Genomic DNA, 7948 nt, shown 5'->3' with positions numbered 1-7948 from the left:
GTGTCCCTATGTCCCACCTGTGAATATAGATATATATATATATATATATATATATATATATATATATATATATTTATATATATATATATACATATATATATATATATATATATATATATATATATATATATATATATATATATATATATATATATATATATATATATATATATATATATATATATATATATATATATATATATATATATATATATATATGGTTTTAACTACGTAAAACTTGCGAATATACAACATTCTTTGCTGTCCCATTGTCTTTGCATATAAATAGATTGTCAGGTTTACCGACTCTTGAACATGCAACATATAATGGTCCATTGGAAAACAATCTGTATTCAGATCTATACCTCATGATTCTAATGATTGCCCTTGAGCTTTGTTGATGGTGATTGCTAATCGACCATTCCCTGTCCCGGTGTCCCGGTCGTCATTTATATCCCCCTGTTTCCCCCGGTGTCCCCGTTGTAGTTGTGTCCCGGTCTGTATATACATTCGTTTTTTAGTTTTGTTTTTCTCCTTTATTTTTTTCCTTTTTTTTTCTTTTTTAGTTTATTTAGATTTTTAGATTTTTTAGTTTTTTTATTAGTTTTTAGTTTTTTTTTTCTTTTTAGTTTTTTTGTAGTTTTTACCTTCTTTTTAGTTTTGTTAGTTTTTTTTTTACTTATGTCCTGGTCGTCATTTATACTCCCTGTGTCCCGGTGCTTTGTTGATTGCTAATCGAACATTCCTTTTGTCCTGGTCTCTTTCTCTTTGAGTGTCGTCATTTATTTTTTTCTTTTTTAGTTCTTTTAGTTTTTACCTTTTTTAGTTTTTTTTAGTTTTTTAGATGAAAATTTTTTTTAGTTTTTTCCTTTTTTTCTTTTTAGTTTTTTATTGGTTTTTACCTTTATTTTAGCTTATTTTTCAGTTTTTTCCTTTTTTTTAGTTTTTCTTTATTTTTTATTTTTTTTAGTTTTTTACCTTTTTTTAGTTTTTTTAGTTTTTTTAGTTTTTTAGCTTTTTTACTTTTTTTATTAGTTTTTAGTTTTTTTGTAGTTTTTGCCTTTTTTTTAGTTTTTTCAGTTTTTTTTTTAGTTTTTTATTGGTTTTTACCTTTATTTTAGCTTATTTTTCAGTTTTTTCCTTTTTTTTAGTTTTTTTTTAGTTTTTAGTTTTTTTAGTTTTTTACCTTTCTTTAATTTTTTTAGTTTTTTAGCTTTTTTATTTTTTTTATTAGTTTTTAGTTTTTTTGTAGTTTTTGCCTTTTTTTAGTTTTTTTAGTTTTTTAGCTTTTTTATTAGTTTTTAGTTTTTTTTGTAGTTTTTGCCTTTTTTTAGTTTTTTTAGTTTTTTAGCTTTTTTATTTTTTACCATTTTTCTTTTTCGAATTACTTTTATCTATTGTCAAAATATTTCGAAATATTTATGCAATTTCCAGTTTTTACATTCTAGTTTGTTTTCTTTTATATATATAGAAGATATAATCTAGCGTAACGGACAGACAACTTATTTTTATATATATAGATATATATATATATATATATATACTAGCTGTTGGGGTGGCGCTTCGCGCCACCCCAACACCTAGTTGGTGGGGGCGCTTCGCGCCCCCCCCAAGCCCCCCCGCGCGCGTAAGTCGTTACGCGCCATAATAGTTACGCGCCATTGTAGTTGTGTCCCTATGTCCCACCTGTGAATATAGATATATATATATATATATGGTTTTAACTACGTAAAACTTGCGAATATACAACATTCTTTGCTGTCCCATTGTCTTTGCATATAAATAGATTGTCAGGTTTACCGACTCTTGAACATGCAACATATAATGGTCCATGGGAAAACAATCTGTATTCAGATCTATACCTCATGATTCTAATGATTGCCCTTGAGCTTTGTTGATGGTGATTGCTAATCGACCATTCCCTGTCCCGGTGTCCCGGTCGTCATTTACATCCCCCTGTTTCCCCCGGTGTCCCCGTTGTAGTTGTGTCCCTGTGTCCCGGTCGTCATTTATATTCCCTGTGTCCCGGGTCCCGGTCATCATTTGTATCCCGGTGTCCCGGTCTGTATATACATTCGTTTTTTAGTTTTGTTTTTCTCCTTTATTTTTTTCCTTTTTTTTTCTTTTTTAGCTTATTTAGATTTTTAGATTTTTTAGTTTTTTTTATTAGTTTTTAGTTTTTATTTCTTTTTAGTTTTTTTGTCCCGGTCGTCATTTATATCCCCCTGTTTCCCCCGGTGTCCCCGTTGTAGTTGTGTCCCTGTGTCCCGGTCGTTATTTATATTCCCTGTGTCCCGGTCGTCATTTGTATCCCGGTGTACCGGTCTGTATATACATTCGTTTTTTAGTTTTGTTTTTCTCCTTTATTTTTTTCCTTTTTTTTTCTTTTTTAGTTTATTTAGATTTTTAGATTTTTTAGTTTTTTTATTAGTTTTTAGTTTTTTTTTCTTTTTAGTTTTTTTGTAGGTTTTACCTTCTTTTTAGTTTTGTTAATTTTTTTTTTTACTTGTGTCCTGGTCGTCATTTATACTCCCTGTGTCCCGGTGCTTTGTTGATTGCTAATCGAACATTCCTTTTGTCCTGGTCGCTTTCTCTTTGAGTGTCGCCATTTATTTTTTTCTTTTTTAGTTCTTTTAGTTTTTACCTTTTTTAGTTTTTTTTTAGTTTTTAGTTTTTTTAGTTTTTTACCTTTTTTTAGTTTTTTTAGTTTTTTTAGTTTTTTAGCTTTTTTATTTTTTTTATTAGTTTTTAGTTTTTTTGTAGTTTTTGCCTTCTTTTTTTAGTTTTTTTAGTTTTTTAGCTTTTTTATTAGTTTTTAGTTTTTTTTGTAGTTTTTGCCTTTTTTTAGTTTTTTTAGTTTTTTAGCTTTTTTATTTTTTTTATTAGTTTTTAGTTTTTTTTGTAGTTTTTGCCTTTTTTTAGTTTTTTCAGTTTTGACGTCACCTGATCCAGTTTTTTCAGGTGACGTCACCTGATCCACGATCCACAGATCCACAGACAACTTATTTTTATATATATAGATAGTTTTTTTTTTTTTTACTTATGTCCTGGTCGTCATTTATACTCCCTGTGTCCCGGTGCTTTGTTGATTGCTAATCGAACATTCCTTTTGTCCTGGTCGCTTTCTCTTTGAGTGTCGTCATTTATTAGTTTTTTCCTTTTTTTTTTAGTTTTTTATTGGTTTTTACCTTTATTTTAGCTTATTTTTCAGTTTTTTCCTTTTTTTTAGTTTTTTTTTATTTTTTATTTTTTTTAGTTTTTTACCTTTTTTTAGTTTTTTTAGTTTTTTTAGTTTTTTAGCTTTTTTACTTTTTTTTATTAGTTTTTAGTTTTTTTTGTAGTTTTTGCCTTTTTTTAGTTTTTTCAGTTTTTTTTTTAGTTTTTTATTGGTTTTTACCTTTATAGTTTTTTTAGTTTTTTAGCTTTTTTATTTTTTTTATTAGTTTTTAGTTTTTTTTGTAGTTTTTGCCTTTTTTTAGTTTTTTCAGTTTTGACGTCACCTAATCCAGTTTTTTCAGGTGACGTCACCTGACACATCCATCCACACATCCATCCATCCATCCATCCACAGACAACTTATTTTTATATATATAGATATATATATATATATATATATATATATATATATATATATATATATATATATATGGTTTTAACTACGTAAAACTTGCGAATATACAACATTCTTTGCTGTCCCATTGTCTTTGCATATAAATAGATTGTCAGGTTTACCGACTCTTGAACATGCAACATATAATGGTCCATGGGAAAACAATCTGTATTCAGATCTATACCTCATGATTCTAATGATTGCCCTTGAGCTTTGTTGATGGTGATTGCTAATCGACCACTCCCTGTCCCGGTGTCCCGGTCGTCATTTATATCCCCCTGTTTCCCCCGGTGTCCCCGTTGTAGTTGTGTCCCTGTGTCCCGGTCGTCATTTATATTCCCTGTGTCCCGGTCGTCATTTGTATCCCGGTGTCCCGGTCTGTATATACATTCGTTTTTTAGTTTTGTTTTTCTCCTTTATTTTTTTCCTTATTTTTTCTTTTTTAGTTTATTTAGATTTTTAGATTTTTTAGTTTTTTTATTAGTTTTTAGTTTTTTTTTCTTTTTTTTTGTAGTTTTTACCTTCTTTTTAGTTTTGTTAGTTTTTTTTTTTTACTTATGTCCTGGTCGTCATTTATACTCCCTGTGTCCCGGTGCTTTGTTGATTGCTAATCGAACATTCCTTTTGTCCTGGTCGCTTTCTCTTTGAGTGTCGTCATTTATTTTTTTCTTTTTAGTTCTTTTAGTTTTTACCTTTTTCAGTTTTTTTTAGTTTTTTAGATGAAAATTTTTTTTAGTTTTTTCCTTTTTTTCTTTTTAGTTTTTTATTGGTTTTTACCTTTATTTTAGCTTATTTTTCAGTTTTTTCCTTTTTTTTATTTTTTTTTTATTTTTTATTTTTTTTAGTTTTTTACCTTTTTTTAGTTTTTTTAGTTTTTTTAGTTTTTTAGCTTTTTTACTTTTTTTATTAGTTTTTAGTTTTTTTTTGTAGTTTTTGCCTTTTTTTAGTTTTTTCAGTTTTTTTTTAGTTTTTTATTGGTTTTTACCTTTATTTTAGCTTATTTTTCAGTTTTTTCCTTTTTTTTTAGTTTTTTTTAGTTTTTAGTTTTTTTTTAGCTTTTTACCTTTTTTTAGTTTTTTTAGTTTTTTTAGTTTTTTAGCTTTTTTATTTTTTTTATTAGTTTTTAGTTTTTTTTGTAGTTTTTGCCTTTTTTTAGTTTTTTTAGTTTTTTAGCTTTTTTATTAGTTTTTAGTTTTTTTTGTAGTTTTTGCCTTTTTTTAGTTTTTTTCTTTTTAGTTTTTTTGTAGTTTTTACCTTCTTTTTAGTTTTGTTAGTTTTTTTTTTTACTTATGTCCTGGTCGTCATTTATACTCCCTGTGTCCCGGTGCTTTGTTGATTGCTAATCGACTTAGTTTTTTAGCTTTTTTACTTTTTTTATTAGTTTTTAGTTTTTTTTGTAGTTTTTGCCTTTTTTTAGTTTTTTCAGTTTTTTTTAGTTTTTTATTGGTTTTTACCTTTATTTTAGCTTATTTTTCAGTTTTTTCCTTTTTTTTAGTTTTTTTTTAGTTTTTAGTTTTTTTAGTTTTTTACCTTTTTTTAGTTTTTTTAGTTTTTTTAGTTTTTTAGCTTATTTATTTTTTTTTATTAGTTTTTAGTTTTTTTTGTAGTTTTTGCCTTATTTTAGTTTTTTTAGTTTTTTAGCTTTTTTATTAGTTTTTAGTTTTTTTTGTAGGTTTTGCCTTTTTTTTAGTTTTTTTAGTTTTTTAGCTTTTTTATTTTTTTTATTAGTTTTTAGTTTTTTTTTGTAGTTTTTGCCTTTTTTTAGTATTTTCAGTTTTCAGTTTTGTCACCTGATCCAGTTTTTTCAGGTGACGTCACCTGATCCATCCACAGATCCACACACAGACAACTTATTTTTATATATATAGATATATATATATATACTAGCTGTTGGGGTGGCGCTTCGCGCCACCCCAACACCTAGTTGGTGGGGGCGCTTCGCGCCCCCCCCAAGCCCCCCCGCGCGCGTAAGTCGGTACGCGCCATTGTAGTTGTGTCCCTATGTCCCACCTGTGAGTATAGATATATATATATATATATGGTTTTAACTACGTAAAACTTGCGAATATACAACATTCTTTGCTGTCCCATTGTCTTTGCATATAAATAGATTGTCAGGTTTACCGACTCTTGAACATGCAACATATAATGGTCCATGGGAAAACAATCTGTATTCAGATCTATACCTCATGATTCTAATGATTGCCCTTGAGCTTTGTTGATGGTGATTGCTAATCGACCATTCCCTGTCCCGGTGTCCCGGTCGTCATTTACATCCCCCTGTTTCCCCCGGTGTCCCCGTTGTAGTTGTGTCCCTGTGTCCCGGTCGTCATTTATATTCCCTGTGTCCCGGGTCCCGGTCATCATTTGTATCCCGGTGTCCCGGTCTGTATATACATTCGTTTTTTAGTTTTGTTTTTCTCCTTTATTTTTTTCCTTTTTTTTTTCTTTTTTAGCTTATTTAGATTTTTAGATTTTTTAGTTTTTTTTATTAGTTTTTAGTTTTTATTTCTTTTTAGTTTTTTTGTCCCGGTCGTCATTTATATCCCCCTGTTTCCCCCGGTGTCCCCGTTGTAGTTGTGTCCCTGTGTCCCGGTCGTTATTTATATTCCCTGTGTCCCGGTCGTCATTTGTATCCCGGTGTACCGGTCTGTATATACATTCGTTTTTTAGTTTTGTTTTTCTCCTTTATTTTTTTCCTTTTTTTTTTCTTTTTTAGTTTATTTAGATTTTTAGATTTTTTAGTTTTTGCGTATTAGTTTTTTTTAATTTTTTTTAGTTTTTTAGCTTTTTTACTTTTTTTATTAGTTTTTAGTTTTTTTTTGTAGTTTTTGCCTTTTTTTAGTTTTTTCAGTTTTTTTTTTTAGTTTTTTATTGGTTTTTACCTTTATAGTTTTTTTAGTTTTTTAGCTTTTTTATTTTTTTTATTAGTTTTTAGTTTTTTTTGTAGTTTTTGCCTTTTTTTAGTTTTTTCAGTTTTGACGTCACCTAATCCAGTTTTTTCAGGTGACGTCACCTGACACATCCATCCACACATCCACAGACAGACAGACAACTTATTTTTATATATATAGATAGATAGATATATATATATATATATATATATATATATATATATATATATATATATATATATATTATATATATATATATATATATATACTAGCCGTTGGGGTGGCGCGAACTTTTTTTGTAGTTTTTGCCTTTTTTTAGTTTTTTTTTAAATCGACGACTCATTTCATCGTAAAACTCTTTGGCGGATTCTGCCTCTGACTGAAAAAGGTCGGCGCAATCACGACAGGGGTGCATCAAGGAGCACCGAGGACCAGGGAGCAAGCGGCTCCGTATCTCTCTCATTAACTGTTCTCTTGGTGACTCTTCAAAGCGTTCCCTCTCGGCATCAGGGTGCACCTCTTCTCTAATTATCTCTCTCAGCGACTTTTCTGCCAAGGTATAGTATTCCTCATCTGCTTTAATTCCGTCTCTCATTTTTGCTATTTTTATGACTGATTTTATGCATTTTAAAAGCATAATGTTTTTTATTTAATATTAGAGATACAAAAGACTAGTAGCTATTATTAGCCTCGTGTCGAATAGCTAGAAGCTAACAAAAAAGTAAAGTAAGTGTTAAATTTTCCGGTATCTCTCTTGTTTAAATACAAAAATTAGAATTATTGCTCAAACACCATAAATATTTTTGCAATTTACGTAATAGATTTATCGATCCTTAACTGAAACCTAAAATATAAAAAATATTTTGAAATTTTGTTTTTAATATTGAAAAATAGCACAACGTTACAGATATGATCACTTTAGGAGTTAAAGCTAATAAAAGTTTGGATCCGGGATACAAATATAACATTCAACTGAAAAATGAAATATACACATATTTTATTTTTAGTCACCTCCTCCCAAAACCCATACAACACCCCTTCCACGAGTTTCTGACGCTCTACACGCCCCAGCAACATGTGAGGTGTCAGTTGAATCTACTCAAGCTAAAATCATCGACTGGGCTGTACCTGAATGCCAAACGAATATACACGCATTGCTTTTGTAATACAGCGACACACTTTCTGAAGCGCAACACATTCCCATTGTTTCTCCGTTAAATTTCAAGGCCTTGCAGTAGGGACAAATTTTAGACATAGTCCAGATTTGAAAATATCTACTCAAGCTATAATCATCGACTGGGCAGTACCTGAATGCTAGGCGATAATTTTGACCTTGCTCTTGTGATTCCTAGGCCCGCTTTCCTTTTGCATTATCTCTTTGAACCGCAAGCCTATTTTCACGTTGTTCTTGTGATTCCTCGCCATGATTTGTTTCGGTAATTTC

At 29.2% G+C, this 7948-nt stretch overlaps 1 long non-coding RNA gene across 1 annotated transcript; it reads right to left on the bottom strand.

The window, feature by feature from the left end:
* Positions 1-508: 508 nt before the first annotated feature.
* Positions 509-6746, bottom strand: LOC136032868 (uncharacterized). The gene is made up of 2 exons (XR_010618797.1): positions 4865-6746; positions 509-4131 (listed from the first exon to the last, which is right to left on the bottom strand). It is a non-coding gene; the product is annotated as an uncharacterized LOC136032868 (long non-coding RNA).
* Positions 6747-7948: the final 1202 nt, after the last annotated feature.

This window comes from Artemia franciscana, chromosome 11 (genome assembly GCF_032884065.1).
Source record: "Artemia franciscana chromosome 11, ASM3288406v1, whole genome shotgun sequence".
Classification (NCBI taxonomy): domain Eukaryota; kingdom Metazoa; phylum Arthropoda; class Branchiopoda; order Anostraca; family Artemiidae; genus Artemia; species Artemia franciscana.
The sequence above is the reverse complement of the archived record's forward strand: the minus strand, read 5'-3'. Positions and strand labels throughout refer to the sequence as shown.